The 19,479-nt window shown below is 48.6% G+C and overlaps 1 protein-coding gene across 4 annotated transcripts in view; it reads right to left on the reverse strand.

The window, feature by feature from the left end:
- Cracdl (CRACD like) overlaps positions 1–19,479 on the reverse strand; it is a 139,343-nt gene that overhangs the window by 107,306 nt on the left and 12,558 nt on the right. The window contains exon 1 of one of the 4 annotated variants that reach the window (XM_046440361.2): positions 7,124–7,392. The exons of 2 other annotated variants lie outside the window; for them this stretch is intronic. The gene's annotated coding sequence lies outside the window, so the exon portion shown is untranslated. Of the gene's footprint in view, positions 1–6,816; positions 7,026–7,123; positions 7,393–19,479 lie in introns of those variants that run through there. One more of the 4 variants, XM_046440360.2, reaches the window with a different exon arrangement.

Genomic DNA, 19,479 nt, shown 5'->3' on the forward strand with positions numbered 1-19,479 from the left:
ATAACCATCGCAGGCCTGACTGATGCTGGGCTAGTTCCAGTCTCTATCCCCACAGGTCCTGCTTCCCAAACAGATCCTGAGAATCTAACAGAAAAGTCTTCTTCCTTGACCCACCACCCTAAGCATGTGTGCACAAAGCAGAACAGCATGTTGAATCTCATAAAAATCAGAATCTGGGGGTTGTCTTGCCGACAGATCCCATGCAAAACCATGACGGGACGGTTTCCCAACATGGGGTGCAATGGAAAGACAGGACTCCTGGCTATAGCTTGTGTGAGTAGCCCTGGGCCGGTAACCAGCTCTCTCCAACTCACCATCCTATCCACTTATAGCTCACTGGGCCCTCTGCAGAGCCCCTGTGGTAATATCTAGGAAAGTACTTTGCAGAAAGATGGTGTGCCTTGCAAACGATGGGTGCCTCTGTGACACTCTTACACATGTGCTTTGTGCTGCCTCGGGCTCAGCAGGACAGTGGGATCCATTCATTCATTCATTCACTTGCAGAATGGAGATTGAACCCAGGGCCTTACATATGATGCTAGGCAAATGCTCTACCACTGAGCTACACCCCAGCCTTTTTTCTTTTCTTTTTCTTTTTTCTTTTTTGGTACCAGGGTTTGAATCCAGGGTCACTTAACCCTGAGCCACATCCTCAGCCCTTTTCATTTTGAGACAGGGTCTTGCTAAGTTGCTTAAGGCCTCACTAAGTTGCTGAGGCTGGATTTGAACTTGTGATTCTTCTGCCTCAGCCTCCTGAGCTGCTGGGATGACAGGTGTGCGCCACCGTACCTGGTGATGTCAGAATTTTTAGTTGAAAATTTTCTTTTATGGTAAAATTACACAGATTTTTAAAAAAGAAAAAAGCAAACCTAAATCCTACCATGCCAAGTACTTTTATTTCTGTAGGTTTACCCCCAGATTGTTCCTATGGGCACTTCATGTGGCTTTTAATAGTTCATAAAACAAACATCTATTTTCTACCACTAAGTTGTAGGCACTGCAGATTCAGCACTGATCAACCACAAAAGACAAAATTCTCCTTCTTGTGCTTTGAAGGGAGACAGAGAATAAACAGATATCCAAGGTGCCCCGCAGAGGTGAGGGCTTAAACACTAACAAGAAAGCTAGGTCTGGGGGTGTAGCTCAGTGGTAAAGCACTTCCCCAACATCCACAGGCCCTGAGTTCAATCCCAGCACTGTAAACAAAACCGAGCCACAAACCAGCCAACCACACACCCAAACCAAGGTAAACAGAGGCACTGATTTATAGAAGAGAAGGGGTGGGTGAGCAGAGCTGGAGGAACTGAGGGTCGAGTCATGGTATACGTCGGGGGAGAATGTGCAGACAAACAAGAAGAGTAAACTCCAAGGCTCCAAAACAGCAGAGCCGGGGGAGAAAGTGAGATCAAAGTTCTCATTCTTGTGCTTTGAAGGGAGACAGAGAGGAGGGTGACTCCAAAGAGGGCCTCAGAGCACTGGAACAAGACTTCAGATTTGATTCTGGGTCAAGGAGGATGCTATATCCTAGGGTTCTGAACAGAGGGCTAGCACAATGTGACTTCTATATTAATTTCATGTTCATACTCTTGCTGGTGTACAGAAACACAATGAGCCCTCACACATGGACCACATAGCCTACGCTTTTCTCCAGATTCACTTACTTCTTGCAGCATTTTTGTAGATTACAGTAGTCCTCCCTTATCCAACTTTTATTCCCATGGTTTCAGTTACCTATAGGGCCACAGTGGCCCCAAAATATGAAATGGATAATTCCTGAAACAAATAACTCAGAAGTTTTAAATTGTGCACCATTCTGAGGAGAATGATGAAATTCTGCACTATCCTGCTCCAGCCCACTCAGGACATGAATCATCCTTTCCAGTGTTATCCATGGTGTATATGCTACACACTCGATCGTCAATTAGTATCCATCTTGGTTATCAGACAGACTGCTGTGGATTAGAGATTATATTCATACAACCCTTATTCTATTTAATTATGGTCCCAAAGCATGACAATTCAGATATGCCCAAGAAAGTGGTAAACTGCTTCCTTTAAATGAAAAGTTCAAAGTTCTTGACTTAATAAGGAAAGAATTCATACAATGAGCTTACCAAGATCTACAGTAAATTGTGGTTACTAATCTCTTACTGTTCCTAATTTACAAATTAAACCTTATCATAGATACATATGTATGGGAAATAACATGGTATATGTAAGGCTTGGTACTATCCACGGTTTGAAGCATCCATGTGGTCCCACCTAGAATAAGAGGGACTGTGGGACCTGGAATTAGATCTTTTACAAATGAAGACAATTTTATTCTTTCCTTACTTTAAGCCTTTTTCTTTTTGCTGTTTAGAATGATTTTAGCTGTGAGTTGCTGGAAGGTGAACTTTGACAGGTTGAGGAATCCTCCTCCTATTTTTAGATTGCTGAGAATCTTTAGTCATAAATAGGTTTCCAATTCTGTCAAATGCTTTTTTGCACCTACTGCAGAGATCATAGAATTTTATTTTTTATTCAATTAATGAAATTAATTTAACTCACTCACTTTGCATATTAAAATGTTTCATTCCTGAGATAAATACTACTTGGTCAAGAGATATTTTGTTCTTTTTATATATTGCTATATTTTATGTGCAAGTATTGTGGTGTTTTTTTTAATGCTCCTAAGCTCGTGAAAAATCTTGTTCTATAACTTCTTTTCCTTTTTTTAAAAATTGTGATTATGCTAATTAAAATTATTAGCTGTGTTACATTTAAATTTATAAAATAATTTTTAAAGACTTAAATTATTTGGGAAGCGGTTTCCTCCTCCTCTGTGAAAAATTTTGTATAAGTCTCTCTCTTAAAATTCACCAGGGAAGCCACTTGGACCTGGAGTTTTCTTTGTGAGAAAGTTCTGAACTACAAAATCGATTTAAAAAAAAATCAAATCTAATAGTTATTCAAATCCTTGAATCAATTTCAATAATTCATCTTTTAAGAAACTTATCCCCATTTCTTCTCATTTGTGGTATTTATTGACATAAAGTAGTTTCTGCTCTCTTTTTCTTGATTAGTCGTAGGGGTTTAATCAATTCTGTTGATCTTTTTAAAGAACTGACTTCGGTTTTCATTGATTTTTTTTCTACTGTTGATCTGTGTACTTCCACTGACCTTACCCCTGTCCTTTATTGTACATTTAACTGCTACATATATTAGAAATTGCACAATAAACTGTTTTTATTTTTGCCTTGAATGACTGGTATCTTTTAAAGAAATTTTAAGGTAAAAAAAAAATTATTTTATAGCTACCGTATTATTTCCCATTTCTGGAACTTTCCATTCCTTCATATGATTCCATGTTCTGTCTGGTGGCATTTCCCTCAGCCCAAAGATTTTCCTTTAGTGGTTCTTATACTGAAGATCTGCAGGAAACAATTTGTCAATATGAAAATTCCTGCTTCACACATTTTTTTTTTTTTTTGGCTCCCGGGGATTGAACTCAAGGCATTCGGCCACTGGCCACATCCCCAGCCCTATTCTGTATTTTATTTAAAGACAGGGTCTCATGAGTTATTTAGCACCTCACTATTGCTGAGGCTGGCTCTGAACTCACAATCCTCCTGTCTCAGCCTCCGGAGCTGCTGGGATTACAGGCATGCACCACTGAGCCCAGCTATTTTTGAAACATATTTTCCCAGAACTTCAAGGCTGCTGTCCCATGTTTTCTAGTGTGCTATTTTTTGATAAGAAGCCAAGTGTATCTTTACTTTTATTCTCTGACATGTCGTGTGCCTTCTTCTTCTGGCTGCTTTAATATTTTATTTTTATCCTCATTTTCAGCAATTTAATTCTGATGTACCTAGGTGTGGATTTGGGGGTGGTTTATACTGCTTGGAGTTCCTTGAAATTCTGGGGTCTGAAAGACTGAGTTTTTCATTGTTATTGTTGTTTCATCAAGTTTAGGGGAAATTCCTCAAGTACTTTTCTACCCCAATCCTGTTCTTTTGTCTTCTGGTATAATTAGACACCTGTTAGACTACTGTTACTAGCTCTCCTACATCATAGTGGCTCTGTTCATTGCTTTTCCAACATTCTTTCACTCTGTGCTTCAGTTTGAATGGTTTCCATTGGTCTGTCTGTAAGTTTACTGCCAGCGTCCCAACTGAGATCCATCCAGTGAATATTTCATTTCAGATATTGTATTTTCCAATTCTGGAATTTCCATTTGGTTGTTTCTTAATCTTCCATTTCTGAGCTGAAATTTCTAACCATCTGTTCATTCGCTGTGTTTGTCTGAGTTTGTATCTTTTGACCTTTTTCTGTGTTATCGTCACACTGTTCTCATGTCTAGGATTCTTTGATCGTATGCTGGACATTGCAGGTAATACTTTGACTGGAGTATGGTGAGTTGTACTCAGGCAGACAGTCTTGCTGTCTGCCTGCTATGACTGGCATAGCATCTTGGTCCTAATAAGGTTTGTTTCTAGGTTTTGTTATGGGGATTTCAAGTTCCTAATCCTACTCCTAAGGTGTGGCCTTTCTGAGGTTTCAAGGAAACAAGGTGTTCACTCAGGTCTCCTACCCTAGCAGGTCAGACCTCCCAGCACTGTGACCATGCAACCAACAGATCCTCTGTCCAGCTCCCTACCCTCCTGCCCTGCCCAGTATCCTGACCAGTTTCTAAGCATCTTCCTGTGTGTAAATGCAGCTTGGTGTGTACACAAGGCTTCAGGTGGAAACTCCAAATATTTCTCAAGTATACTCTTCTCCACAAATGCCACCTGCCCTGGCAACCCCCGTTCTGATCTGTTTCCTCTGCTCAGCCCTCTGGCAGTCTCTGCTTCCCCTGTGCCTTGGTCTTGAGGATAATCCCAGAGAGAAATCCAGGGCAAATGTGAAGTTCGCCTCACGTGCTTCTAGTAGCCTCCAAGACCCGCGCCAAGCAGTGTTCTGTTCTTGAAAACTGTTGCTTCCTGCATTTTATCCAATGTCGTACTTGTGCAGGAGAAGAGAACAAATCCAATATTCATTACTCCAAGTGTCTGGGGTTGGAAGTCGGAGTACATTTTAACAGGTGACTCCGGCTGCTGTGTAGAAGGGACTGTCAAAATGAACCACACACCCCAAGACCACAAGAAGACATGGGGGAAGTTTCTCTTAAAGCAGAAAATGTGACACCTGCTGAACACCTGTGCAAATGTGTCAAGGTACCTCCAGATAAGCCCATGGGGGCGGGAGGCCAGTTCTCATCTCGGAGCCAGGTGGAAACATGCAGTTTTGCAGATCAGGGTGAAGGACCTCCTCCCATGGCTCTTCTGGCCAAGTCCAGCCACAGCTGCAGCAGGAACTGGCAATACCCTGGAGCTCCTTCCATGTCCAAAGCTGCAACCAGTGGATGGGAAACTAGCCACAAGGACAGAAGGTCCCAAATGTGGGGCCTGGAGAATTCAGAGGCCACCTCAGGTCTCTTCAAGACAATTACAAATTCTCAGCTCTGGGGCAGGAACAGGTCACGTACTACCTCTCCTACAAACACTGTTCCAAGTTGCTACAGTTTGGATCGTAAATGAACCCCCAAGGCCCACATGTGAAAGGCTTAGCTCCCAGTCTGGCACTGCTGGGAGACAGCAGAAACTTTAAGAGGTGAGGCCTGGTGTGAAATCACCAGGGGTGTTCCCTTGAAGGAGACTGTGTGATCCTGGTCTCTTCCTCTCTTTTCTGTACCCAGCTAAGAGGTGAACAGGCTTCCTCTACCAAGTGCCCCTGCCATGATGTGCTGCCTTATCAAAACCCCCAAAGCAATGGAACCAACAAATCTTGGACTGAAACCTCCCAAACTGCTAAACCTTTTCTCTTTGTAAGATGATCAACTCAGGTATTTGTTACAGTAAGAGAAAGCTGGCTAATTCACAAGTCAATCTTCCAACAGGGTGTTTTCTAGCAAATGCCCACCTCTGGCATCACAAGGAAAGATCCAGGTTGGGGAGAGGCCAGCAGTCCCTCTGGCTATGCAGCTAGGTGATTCCACAGCTTCTCTCACCCTGTAGCCTGCAGAGGCCCTGAAAACCTAACAGCTTACAAGCAGCAGGAAGATTTTATCAGCCCAAATAAAAACCCAAAGCCAACTCAGCCTCTTTCTCTGAATGCCTATCAGTCAGATAAATACCTCAAAGGGCTGTCCCTGACCTTCCTGGTACAAGCTGGCACTTGTCCTGCACAACAGACCAGGACGTGGGTTTCCAAGGTGGCTCACCGGCCAATGATCTTCCTCTCTCTGGTGTTGCCTCCCTCGGTGGTGAGTGATACAACAACATTCAGAATCTACAAAGGCTGGAACCTGCACTTGAGAAGTAGACTGAGCCTCGCAATTTCCACTTGAAATCCACATGTACCAAGATGAATTTCATTAATACCTCACCTATTTTCTCAGCCTGAAGTGAGATCCTATATTCATTTGTATAATGAGCCAGAATAATCCTAAAGGTTCAGAGGGCTACACACAGAAAGAGCTCCCTGTCCAAGACATGGCTTGCCCAACCCTACGCTTAAGCACTTCCTGCAAGCACACAGTAACAGAATGTATAAATGTGTCCTGATTTTAAGCCTCACACAGTGAATCAGCATCTCAGAAGCTGAACTCCCTTGGAGGAGGCACCCGGGAGAACTCTCCCATGAAGATTCAGGAGTCTGGCAGAAAGCTGTCAGGCAATTTCAGAGTCAGGTTTCTGCAACGCCATGAAATTCCCAAGCCCCAGAAAGCAGCAGCAGATTCTTAAGCTTCTGGTCTAATATTTTCATTAGATTTCCTCCTCCAGGGGTACTTACTTGTTCAGAAGATTTTATTTTGGTTCAATTTTCTTCTGATTTGCATGTAACTGCTCTAGCTTACAAGAAGTGGGCAGGTGTGGAAAAATCCTTATTCTGTGTCTGAGAAAGCAGCCAGCCACGATTATTGGATGAAAGATCTCAGAGGAGGTTCTAGATCTTTCCACGAAATGTGGACCCAAGCAACTGTCATCAAACCCCTGCTCCTGAAACCTAGAAGTGCACTCCAGGTGCTGTCTGGCTGCAGGACGTGTGCACAGGCTGGCCGATGGCATTTCCTCCCTCCAGCACATTCCTGCTGACCTACCTGCAGCTCTAAGGCCCACTGAAACCCGACTCCAAGACTGGCAATGCCTCCCTGGGGAGCAGGGACCTGGCACTGGACTTGCCATCTGTGAGCACCCCCTGAGCCACCTGGCCACGTTGCTCTTTCTTCTGGCTCCCTTTCCACCTGTGAACTCACAGAGCCTGACCCCAGTCACAAAGCCCAGCAGTGGGAGGGGCAGAGGGCCAGCAATAGGGCTGGGGAAGTCAACGGTGAAGGAGTAGGGGGCAGGGCTGAAGCAGCTTTCGAAAGGGGGAATTTAATCCTGAGGGAGGAAACTTGTGCATGCCTCCTTCACAGTGACACCTGCTGACCTCCACAGCCCCCTAGACGATCCTTCCAATCCCTCCCCTCCAGTTTGTGTTCTTTCCACCTCAGCTGCTTCCCCAGCCCCACTCCAGCACCTCCCACTGGCAGGAAGCAGATTTCAGTCAAGCCCCTTGCCAGTCAGGCCACCTCACATGCTCTCCGAGGAGAACGGACTGCAGCACCTTCTCTGGAAATGCATTCTGAGAAATTCCCAAAACCTCTGTTCCAAGGACCCACGAAACCCAAGCCAGCTCTGCCCACGATGACAGCCATTCCCGCCCCAAACAAGGAGCAGCCTTGAGGGTCCGAGGGTCAGACCTAAGGTGTCCCCACCCGACACCTGCTGCCAGAGCCAGGAGACCTAGGTCTGTTTGCCTTTCTGTAGGGTGACCTCAGCAAGGGCCTATTAAGGAGCTCATCACCGTTCCTACCCTCACAGTTGGCAGGAGGAATGGAAGAAACGATGCAGATAAAGCTTAGCTCAAAGGTGCCTGGAATTACCTTTGAGGCTCGGGTTCCAAGGCACTTGCTGGGCACAGAGAATCAGAAAAATCCGGAAAAAAAAATTGATTTTCAAAGAAAGGTTGAGAGGGTGCAGGCAGCTCTCCTGGTGGGACAGTGCCAGGCAGGAGTGAGCAGCAGGCCCTGGGCAAGGTGCTGAGCCTGAGGGAGGGGAACCCCATGCCTGAGACTCTGTCCCCAGCACAGGCACATCCCTTCTGCCTCCAGGGCCTCAGGCATCTCATCCTTCAAACAGGATTTGCCCACCTCACGGCGGACACCATGGGGTCAAACAAGACCTCAGATACACACCGTGCTTTGGAAAGAATGGGGGGGGGGGGCTGTAGCTCAGCGGTAGAGCTCTCGCCTAGCTTGTGCGAGGCTTGGGTTCGATCCTCAGCATCACAAAAAAATAAAGAAATAAAACGAAGGTACTGTGTCCAACTACGACTAAAAAATTAAAAAAAAAAAAAAACAGATGAGAAGGTTTTTCTGGACTGGGGGGTCCCTGACACAACAGCTCCTGGGGCCTGGCCCCATGAGAAGGGTGGCGAGCAGAGCTTTCTTGAGGGGCCTCCATGTGCAAGCAGCATGTCAGGCACTGGAGGGACAAGGCCCACGGAAGCACTCTCCCTGAGCTCCAGCTCTCATGGATGACAACGCCTGCTTCCAGTGCAGGGTCCAAATGTTCCCCGTCCACCTCTCCTAACATCCTCCCCTGTCCACGGATCAATGAAGAGGCCAGATCTAAACTGCGGGTGCCAGGGCAGGAAGAGACGGCCCCTGCAGGACAGGCTGGGCCAAGTCGCCCACTGGGTCCACTCGGCAAAGCTAGAGCCAGTCCACCGTGGCCTCCTGAACCCATATGCCCGTGACCGCCAGACCAGGGCACCACGGCAGAGAGCGCCTGGCTCAGCATCCAGGCTGGGTATACCCTGAGAACCATCAAGGCTCTGCTTTCTTCCAAACTGCTCTGTTCCCATGAATGAACCCCCAGAACCCCCAGCCCACCAATCGCTGTGCTCTCCAGGGGTCTCTCATGGCAACAGGAACCACCCGAGGTAGCGCCACACGCTCCAATCGCATACCAGAACCTTTAGAAGCGTCTTTTTTCTAGAACACCGACACACTTGTGATGAACTCTCTCACCATGCCATCCAGCTGACTCACTCGTGGCCTCACCAGTGCCAGGCCCCTCCACGCCCCCGGAAGGCATGGAGCCGGCCCTTGTGTTTTGTCCTGACGACTGGCGGGGTGACAAGGGTTACTTCCCTGTTTTCTCAGATGACGACCATTGGCATCCTTGGCAACACACCTGTGCCACAGACAGGGACAAGCAGGAAAAAGTGCCAGGAAGAATAACACATTTTGCAATCTACTTAAGTACCTGTGCTAATAATTCTCTCCATTTGAAAACAAAGGAACTTTCTGCAAAGTGCAGGAGAATGCCACATGGGGGCGGGGCCCACCAGAGGGTGCTGGCCTGGCTTAGGTGAGGCAGAGTCTGCCTGACTGTGTGCTATGACCAAGCAAAGACCCTGAGCTGGCCAAGCCTGCCAGACCATGAGCATTTGAGCACGGTGATGCCCACACCTCCCTGCCCATGCCTGGGCCGACCTGGCCAGGCCTGGCCGGCACCCAATCTGTCTCAGTTGGCTACATGAAATCTGCTCCGTTGGCCCGCTGCTCATCTACAACTGGGCATGCGCCAGGCACAAGGTGGGCTTTCCCGGCACACCCTGGTACCCATGGTGGGTCCTGAGAGCTGGTCTCCCCCGCAGCTCAGGGCTGTGCCTGGCCCAGCCTCCCCTCCCCACGGCAGTCCTGCTGAAGTGCAGCTGAGCTAATTCTGGGCTCCCTGCCACCTGCACAAGCCCACGCTGCACATGCTCTGACTCACGCTGAGGCACCCAGAAGCAGGGCCCAGAGAACGGCTGCAAGGCACCCATGGGCACCAGGGAGCAGCCAGTCCCTGACGGTGGATCTGGAGGCAGCTTTGAGGCCTATGGCCACCTCCACCAAATCACACTGGTAGATGAGCCCAAATGTTGAACTCACTCAGACACCCAGCCTTAGGCTCAGAGTTTACCATGGCAGAGCTCAACCCCAGGCTTCAACAGAAGCCCTGATTCCTCTTCACCATCGAGACTCATCTGAGCACGCGGAGAAGTCTGAGAATGTTGCCAAAGTTCCCAGACATAAAAGCACCAGATCAGAAGGGAACAGAGAGTTTGCGTCTTCACAGTTCCACTCAACCAGATGCAGAAACAGTCTACTGAGCACCTATTGTATGTCCTCCTTCTGCATGTCTCCAGGACCTGAGGTGTAGTGATCCCCACCCTCAAGAAACCAGTCTGTGGGGGAGGCAGACCACGTGTAACTCACTTGTGACAGGTAGGAATGGAGCACTAGAGGGGAAGCAGCCATGGGACAGTCACTTTTGTCCAGGAGGTGACAGAGGGAGAAGAGCCCGGCCAACCTTCCTCCAGGTGGCTGGCAGGCAGTAGGCCCAGTGGGCCCGGTGGGTAGCCCCAGGCAGAGAGGCCTGCAGGAGGCCTGCAGTGCATGGTGTGTTTGGAGAACAGGGAGGGCCAAGGCTGGACCCTGCAGAGAGTGTGGGAAGGGGCTGGTGTAGAGTGGTCAGACACAAGACATGCTCTGACTGGACTGCAGAGAGCCCGTGGAGCACCTGAGGCAGGGCTGAGGGCACAGGCCACGGGCATGCAGTCAGGCAGACAGGCTCTGACTGACTGCTCCCTTAGTCACTAAAGGCCACACCTCCCTCCAAAGGTGGGTCTGTGCATTCAAGGAGAAACCGAGGTGTTGAGGGGCAGAAAGCCCTAACCAATGCACGGGGAGGGACAAGTTACCAACATGCTCTGAGCCTCCATGACCCTCAGAACAAACACACCAGCAAAACCCACCTCGCAGGGCTGCTTCTGAGATCTGCTGCTGTTGTCCTGGGTACCAGGGATGGAACCCCGGGCTGCGGTGGCGCACGCCTGTGATCCCAGCGGCTCGGGAGGCTGAAGCAGGAGGATTGCAAGTTCAGAGCCAGCCTCAGCAACTTAGCGAGGCCCTAAACAACTCAGTGAGACCTGGTCTCTAAATAAAATATAAAACAAGGGCTGAGGATGCGGCTCAGTGGTTCAGCACCCGGGTTCAATCCCTGGTACAAAAAACAAAAACAAAGAAGTCACCTCTTTGACACAGGCTTTCCTCACCACCTGACTGTGTGGTCTGACCAGCTTGCCATGTGCCCCACTCGTGGTCAGGAGCCAGGCCAGGGCCAGGAGGCGGGAGCCAAAGTGCCCCGGGGGACGCTTCTGTGAAATGACTCCCGTCAGGCTTCTCCAGGGCCAGGCTCAGCCTCACCTCCTCAGCCAGTGGCACCAAAATCTACTCCGGTCACCTGGGTGCCTCTACCCCAGGTGAAGCAACCCAGAGCAGGTTTCCACAGAGACAAGGATGTCATGCCCACGTGGCGCACAGAAGCCACTGTGCATACACAGGAGTTACTACACCACTGGGTGTCCTCAGCCACGGGAAGGAGCCACTGAGACACCTGTCAGGGCCCGCCCACCCCACCCCAGGCCAGGCCCCCACCAACCTAAGCCGCAGCCTCCCAGCTCACTTCCGGCTGCACCCCAGCCATGATGCAGGCAAGGGGACAGCACCATCACATGGGGACTGGGAGGGCCGAGCCCCACAGGAGCTTCCCCCTGCAGCTCCGGGCTCACCCACACCCGGCCCTCGGGTTACATAAGCTGAGTCTGATCCCCGCTGGTGGTGGCTCTAAGGTTACCCGGCTGGATGCTGGCCAGGCCAGCTGACTGCTCGTTTCCATCCCCCAAGGTAGATATTTCAAAAACTAGGAAACCCTGCGAGAAGGAGAGGAGTCCTGGCCCCGTCCAGCCCCAGACCCCCACCTCCTCGGGGGCCGGTTCCCAGGTTCACAGAGCTGACTTTACACGCTGGTGTCCATGACGAGGGCCCTCACCAAAGGCCCCTCCCCTGGTGTTTCCACTGGGCCAAGGGCTTGAGCAGATGCCTGAGGACCGAGGTTCTGCGCACAGGTGCGATCAGCAGCTCTCCATGGGCAGACCATGTGCAGCAACCCCCAGCCCCTGGGTCATTCCAGGCATCTAGGGCCCCAGGGAGAGGAGAAAGAGGAGGCTGCTCCCACCGCAGGGCCTCAGCCCCTAGAGGGCAGTGCCCAGAGCCAGCAGGTGCCCAGTGGCAGGTGTGTATGGTCTGGAGCCGACCTAGGCCCCCAGATCAGTGCCCTACTCACGGACATAGTCACTGCAAGGACAAGTAGCTCTGGTGAAGGGGTGGCACAGGGTGTGCTCAGCCAGGATGGGAGTGTCCAATGCCTGGCCTGGCCCAAGGCCTAGGTCTGACCTGTCATGCGTGGTGTTGATAAGGTCATCACACCACAGCCTCAGGACACTCAGGCCCAGGGACGAGGGGACACAGAGCCTTGGAGTGGAGCTGCCCCTGGCTGCCCCCTTTCTACACGGACCAGAAGTAGCTAAGGGTTCTCTTTGGGCCCTGGCAGCGGCCCTTGGCAGGTGGCCAGAGCAGAGCATCAAGGTGGACTCACTCCTGAGATGTGGGAGGTACCTCCTGGGACCCCCAGGCAAGGCATGGGGGTGGGGAGCAGGCCACAGCTGCCACTCTGCCTGTAAGGACCAGGATGCCTGGGGTTGGAAGAACGTGACTCTGTCCAGAGCCCCGGAGGAGCTTCTGGGTTCTTACTAATCCAGGAAACAGGGGAGATGTGGAAAATCACCCAGGAACAGAGGAAGGAGGACTGTCAGCTCCACCGGGTGAAGGACAAGAGCTACAGGGGGCTGGGCACAGCATGACAGCTGGGCCGAGAGGCCGGGCTGTTGGTGGAGGTTGGGGAGGGAGCTGCCAGCCATTCATGGTGCCAGGCAAGGACAGGAGAGGTACACAAAAGTGAGTCAACACCAATCTGTGAGAGAGGTCAAGCTCTTTTGGCAATACCTTGAACTCTGCTGGAGGCCAAGTGCAAGGGCAATTCTTCAAAATGCCTACTGACCAGCACCAAGCCTCCTTGCCACCACAGCTCCGGTTATGAGGATACACCTTATTTGCACTCAAGAGTTCAAAGGCTTGCCAGAGCTCTGTGTTTGGCTCATGATGGTGCATGCACCCTCTGGGCTTACCAGTCTGCTGTTCTCAGGGTCACTGTCAGGCCTGGGGAACCTCCCCCAAATCTCCAGAGAAGACCAAATGGAAAAGAACAAACACCCAGGACCCAAGCCAGACTTGGGGCATGCTTCAAAAGGTGGATATTTTTATTAAGTCATTCTTTGGACTGAGAAAACTGTGCTACATCCATACACTGGAATACTACTCAGCAATGAGAAGGAATGAACAGTTGACACACCCAGCTCCCTAGAAGAATGGCAAAATGACTGGAATGAAAGAAGCTAAAGAGAACACCACTGCATGATTCCATTCCAACAAAAGTCTAGGAAATGCTGAATCAGAATAGTGACCCAAGGAGGGTCTGGGATTGCCCTGCAGAAGAACTGGGGATGAAGGGAGAGAATAGAGGAGGCTAAGGAACTTTGGGGCTATGGATATGTACACTATCTTAATTGCAGGGTTGGTCTCACAGGTGTACCCTATGTCAAAACTTATCAAACTGAGCACCTTCAGTGTATGCAAATTATATATCAATTATTCCACAATAAAGCTGGGTTTTTTTTCCAAACTGGGGGTTGAATCCAGAGACTCTTAACCACTAAGCCACATCCCCAGCCCTTTTCATTTTATATTTTTTTTTATGAGACAGGGTCTCTCTAAGTTGCTTAGGGCCTTGCTATATTGCTGAGGTTGGCCTCGAACTTGAGATCTTCCTGCCTCAGCCTCTTGAGCCATGGGTATGACGGTGTGACATGCATGTACTACTTTGCCTGGCAATAAGGTTGTTGTTTTTTTTTTTAATAAGTAATCCAGGCTGCTCATAAGAAAAAAAAATAGATTTCTCATGAGTCTGCCAGCACTAAAAAGAAATACCACTTGGGCATGCTGCTTTCCAGTCTTTTCCCTACACACACACACACACACACACATATACACATATCACATATCTATTTGTTTTTAAGTAGAGCATAATCTTTTCTTTGAAGAGTTTTGCATCCCTTTTTTTTAATTTTAAAGATTCCATATCCTAAGTGTTTTCTGTGGTTTGGTTTTGGATTTCCTGATCCCTCATATACACTAGGAGCGGGGGTGGGAGGGTTGGGTGGGGAGGACACGGGACACACACACAGCAGCTCCCAGGGTGGCTAAGGACACAAGGCAGAGCGTCAGGTCTGTTACCCCGAGTGAGAGCCTGCAGAGTGCTAGCACCCCCTTTCTTGGTACAGTCTAGCCAAACCTTCTCTCCGTCTTCTCCAAACACAGCCTGAATGGTAGCACCTTGTACCCAGTGTCTGCTCCATCAAAATTCACGGAAAGCAACGTGAAAAAAAACGAGGACGAGCCGTTCTCTAACACACCCAGCTCCTGCTGCCTCCTGAGCGCACACTGGCCCCCGCCTCTTCCGCACGGGCCTCCTCTGCCTCTCGCTCCAGCCCCCCATCTTCCTGCCTTCTCCATTTAGCCCTAGATCATGAAGTTCCCGTGTGACTAAGCATCCTCCAGAACTGTTCCCAAGGCCCCGCTGCACTCGGGCCTCGCAGTGAGTCATTCCCCACGACTGGGTGTTCCAATGGCCTCCAAACGCTCCCCTTTATAAATAACATGGTGGTGAACATCCTTGCACAGGAGTCTCTGGCTGCAAGTTTAACTGTTGCCTTGGGATACATTCCTAGAAACAGAATCACCAGAATCAAAGAAGGAGCTCTTTTAAAGATTTTGAGACAGACTGCCAAACCGCTTGGCAGAAAGCTTACATCTTCCCCTCCCAAAGTCCAACGAGAGTCCTTGACACACATGCCCAGCTTGCACCAGCCTCCCCCAAAACAAACAACACCCCCAAAATGTGGTGATTTGATATAAAAAATTGACATCGTATCTTAATTTTGTAGACACCTATTTGATGACTGTATAACTGTCTTTCATTTACTGCCATTTACTCTCTCGTGAATTCCTATCCTTTATCCACTTTCTTATTGTAAGTTCATTCAAAATAAGAATCATTCATACAGGTTATCAGAGCTGTTGATGTAGCAGGTAGTACGCATTTTTCTCAGTGTATCATCTTTCATTTTGTTTTTCTTTTTTCTTTCTTTTTTTCTTTAGACATACAGAAGTTTACTTTCCCTGTGATGTTCAAATAAAACAACATTGGCCTGTGGCTTCCGTCTCTGGCACCATGTGTAGAAAGACGGCTTCTCATCTTGTAATTCCATGCTCACCTCAGTTTTCTCTGAGTACTTTAATGGTTTCATTTTTTACATTTAAAATTTTGACCCATGTGTAATTTATTGTGGGGTTTGAGCTGAGTGGGGAACCTGATGTCTTCTCAAGTGGTTCAAATTAACTAAGTCTATTAAATTATAGTTTCTTCATTTTCTAGATTGTTCTATGAGCGCGCTATCTATTTTCACCCCAATATCAAACTGACCAACTTATTAAAGTTTATAATGGTCTAATATCTGGAAAGTGATCCCCCCCAGATTCTGGCTGGAAATGGCATTAAATCCATAAATTAATTTGGGGAAAATGCAAACACTGAAGATATTGATCCCTCCCTGAATAGAACATGCTGAATCTCTCCATTTATGCCATGGCTCTTTTGTGTCCCCAGTAAAACTGTGCCAATGTCCTTCACAGTTCCCGAGTACCGTTCCTAGGTGTCCCTTCTTTGATGCAATCACAAGTGGAATGACCTCCCAAGCACACTTCCTGTCTGTCTTGCAGGAAGAAGACTAGGAGGTACACTTCTTGCACTCAGGCACGGTTTCTGCAATTTCCACCACGCCAGGCACAGCTGGTTCCAAAAGCCTCAACTCAGCAGCTTCCTTGCAGTTCCCCAGAACACCACCACCAAGGGGTACAAGCACTCTCCTCCAGGACTTCCCCAGTTTGGCTACAGCCTGCTTATAATTTAGAATTTTTCTTTCTTTCTTCCCTTTTTTTGAGACAAGGGTCTCCTTATGCTGCCCAGGCTGGCCTCATGATTTTCTTGCTTCAGATGTCAGGCACCACTGCGCCCCACTCAGTCTACTTTTAAACTCCTCTGCCTTACGCAGCCCTCCACACCATCTGTCCCCTGTCCCATCAGGCCCAGCCGGTCCTATGCACAATGGACTCTTCTTCTGCCTGGAAACACCTCCTGCAGCTCCTACCTGTAGTAATGGGACTCTTTCTTCTAGATCCATTCAGATGCTATCTCCACAAACCCATGACAGCCCCTGGGTTTGCATCGTGCACAGCAGCATGCACTCCAACCTACTGTGTGAGATTTACACATGTGACCGTGTGTCCCCATCAGGTGATGCTGGAAGACACGGCCTCACTTCAGTCCTGCCTCAAATCACAGCATGGTGCTCAAGGCTGTGGCCCTGTGTGTTGACAAACCAGAGTCAGGAAGCCAGCACTGTGCACTCTGGCTGTTGAGGGGCCGTCCCTCCCTGTCACTCTGAGCCAAAAGGAAGAGCAGTCCAGGAAGATGGGAGTCTGAGGACAGAGGACTGTTTATGTTTCTGCAACTAGATGGGGGTGCAGCCAGCCCAGGAATCTCCCCAGCAAGCTCTCAGGCTCCACCTCCTGAAGGAAGGTGGCAGCCCTGTTCTTGGAAGTCCAGGCGCAGACACTGGGGTGGAAACAGAGCCTCCCAGCCCCGCTGCACAGCAGAAGCCCCTGCAGAGCTTACTGGGCCCAGACAGCCCCACCCAGGACTCCTGAGTCAGACTGCAGGGGGAGGCTGGGCTGCTCAGGGGCTGGGCCAGGCCAGCAGGAAAAAGAGAAGGAAAGGTACACTTGCACTCAGAGGCCAGGCCCTCTGCAAACCTGTGTGAGCAACTCTCCCCACGGAGAGACGAGGAAGCACAGTTATAAATGGAAGGCTCATTTCATCACCAGGGGACCACACTCCACAGGTCCTAAAATTCCCAAGTATCCCATTGTCTGGGATCCCTAAGTCACAGGCACGTGGGCCTGGAGCTCTGTCCTGAGCCTGCAGGAACAAGGGGTATTTCTCTTTACCGTACGAACATCTCTGGCTGTACCACCATGCACCATGAAGCCAAGTCACCAGCTGAGCCCCCGTGTACTGGGTCTTTACTGCCTCTGTGACTCTGCCTAGGCAGTTCCCTGGGTCACAAGGACCCTGTGTCCCAGTCCTACCCAGGTTGATGGTATGACTTCCTTGGGCCCTAGGAACTTTTGCCCTCAAGTGTCCTTCCTCTGTTGGGGGAAAAAAAAAATCTGATCAAAGCCTATCTGAGTCAGTATAGAGATGAATATATTAATATGACATATTAAAACATTTTCCTGGACCTAAAGATCACGTTTTCCTTTTAAAAGAAATGAAAACCCTTTCATCGGCTCCAAAACTCTAATGGGCCCTCAACATTGTGTGTCCCTGTCCAGTGGTCAGCCTTGCTCTACCTCAAGTACCCAGATAGATGCCAGAGAAGATCCAGCTTAAGTGTGAGCTGTGCCTACACCTCGGCCCCCACACATCCCTCCCTAGGAGACCCCACTGCCTTCACCCAGCACCTTGCTGCACTTAGGCAATAGACCCACAGCCTCGGTTAGACTGTGTGTTCTCCAGGGGCCTCTTTGGCTGCAAAGTGAAGGAACACCGGACAGAATGAAGAGATGTGCACTTTTACCAGTGGGTCTACAACATCCATCAGATGTCCTTTGTTTAACGGTAGTTGTGGCAGTCAGCTTTCTGTTACTAAAACAACTACCCAAGATAATCAACTTAAAAAGAGGAAAGGTTTACTTTTAATCACAGTTTTGGAGGTTTCAGTCCATGACCAATTAGCCCTATTGCTTTAGACTGTGGCAGCACAGTACATCATAGTTGGAGTATATACCAGGGGAGGCCAGGTATAAAAGAGAGAAAATGGAAGGGATCAGAGTACCAACATCCCTACTGAGAGCACACCCCTCCCAATGACCTAAAGCTCTCCCACTAGGCTCCACCTCTTAAAGGTTCCACCACTTCCCAGCAGCACTACACTGGGGACCATGCCTTTAATACATGAGCCTTTGGGGACATCCCAGATTCAAACTATGGCAAACTTCTGCCTGAGTTTCTGGTGGCTATATATTTCCTTCTCCGATTAGCTTGACACCCAGTTAGCCCTCATAGGTGAGTACAGACCATGGTGCCTGCAAAATTGGGATAATGAGGGGCAGGACATGTCATAGGAGTCTCAGAACCTCCTGTGAGGGTCCAGTGGGAAAGAGTGGTCTGGGGTACTCCACGGTCCCTTAGTGGCCAAGACAATCTATTTCTAATGCTAAATGCTATCACACTTTAATCCGTTTGGAAGTAATACCATGATTAATGCTTGAGATTGCTCTTAATTCTTGAAATATAAAAGAAATAAAATCCAGAATTAAATAGAGATGAGTGGTCATTGGAGTTTAGTTGCTATCTTGGTGTACTACATATTTTAAATTTGTGTTTGCGTTATTTCTTTGAAAGATCCTAATTTTTGAATACAACATTTTTGTACTAAAAAGAAAACTATATTTCATCTCATAGCTGGGGTGGAGCCTCAACAAACAGAACCATCATGATCCCAGGCACCCCCTGGTGGAACCTATTGGAATTGCAAGCAAAGTACCCAGGAGAAAAAGCAAACAATAGACAAGCACTTCTCTATTAAGGGCACAAATATTGAAAATATTAAACCTCTAAACACTGATCCTTAATTCTTTTATTTATTTATTTATTTGTTTGTTTGTTTATTTATTTATTTATTTTTGGTACTGAGGATTGATCCCAGGGGCGCTTAACCTCTGAGCCACATCCCCAGCCCTTTTTATATTTTATTTTGAGAAAGGGTCTTGCTAAGTTTCTGAGGCTGGCTTTGAACTCACAATCCTCCTGCCTCAGCATCCCAAGCTCCTGGGATTACAGGTATGTGTCACCACCCAGCCCAGTCCTTAATTCTTTACCTGTAAATCCTTGATGTGCAAGCACTGCCCAGAAATGGAATCACTATTATGTCATACATACACAGGTACTGTCAGATATGTGTAGATGCTGAGGTGATTCATAAAATACCATGTCATCTACACAAACCTCAAAACTCAGCGTCTTTTTATTGATGGGTTTTTTCCTTATTGATGGATTGTGAAAACATAGTTACTATCATATAAAGATTTAAAACACCAAACACCTTTGTTTCTGTTTGGATATGTGTCTCCCCAATGGCTCATGTGTTAAAGGTTAGGTAACAAAGAAGGAGCTATGGGAAGTGGTGGAATCTGGAAGAGGTAAGGCCTAGTGGGAGATCTTCAGGTCACTGGGGCGTGTGGCCTTGGAGGGGACTATAGGATTCTGGCCTTCTCTTTGC

The sequence above is a fragment of the Marmota monax genome, unplaced genomic scaffold (assembly GCF_021218885.2).
Source record: "Marmota monax isolate L192 unplaced genomic scaffold, Marmota_monax_Labrador192_F-V1.1 WCK01_AAM20220418_F8-fsc00210, whole genome shotgun sequence".
NCBI lineage: Eukaryota > Metazoa > Chordata > Mammalia > Rodentia > Sciuridae > Marmota > Marmota monax.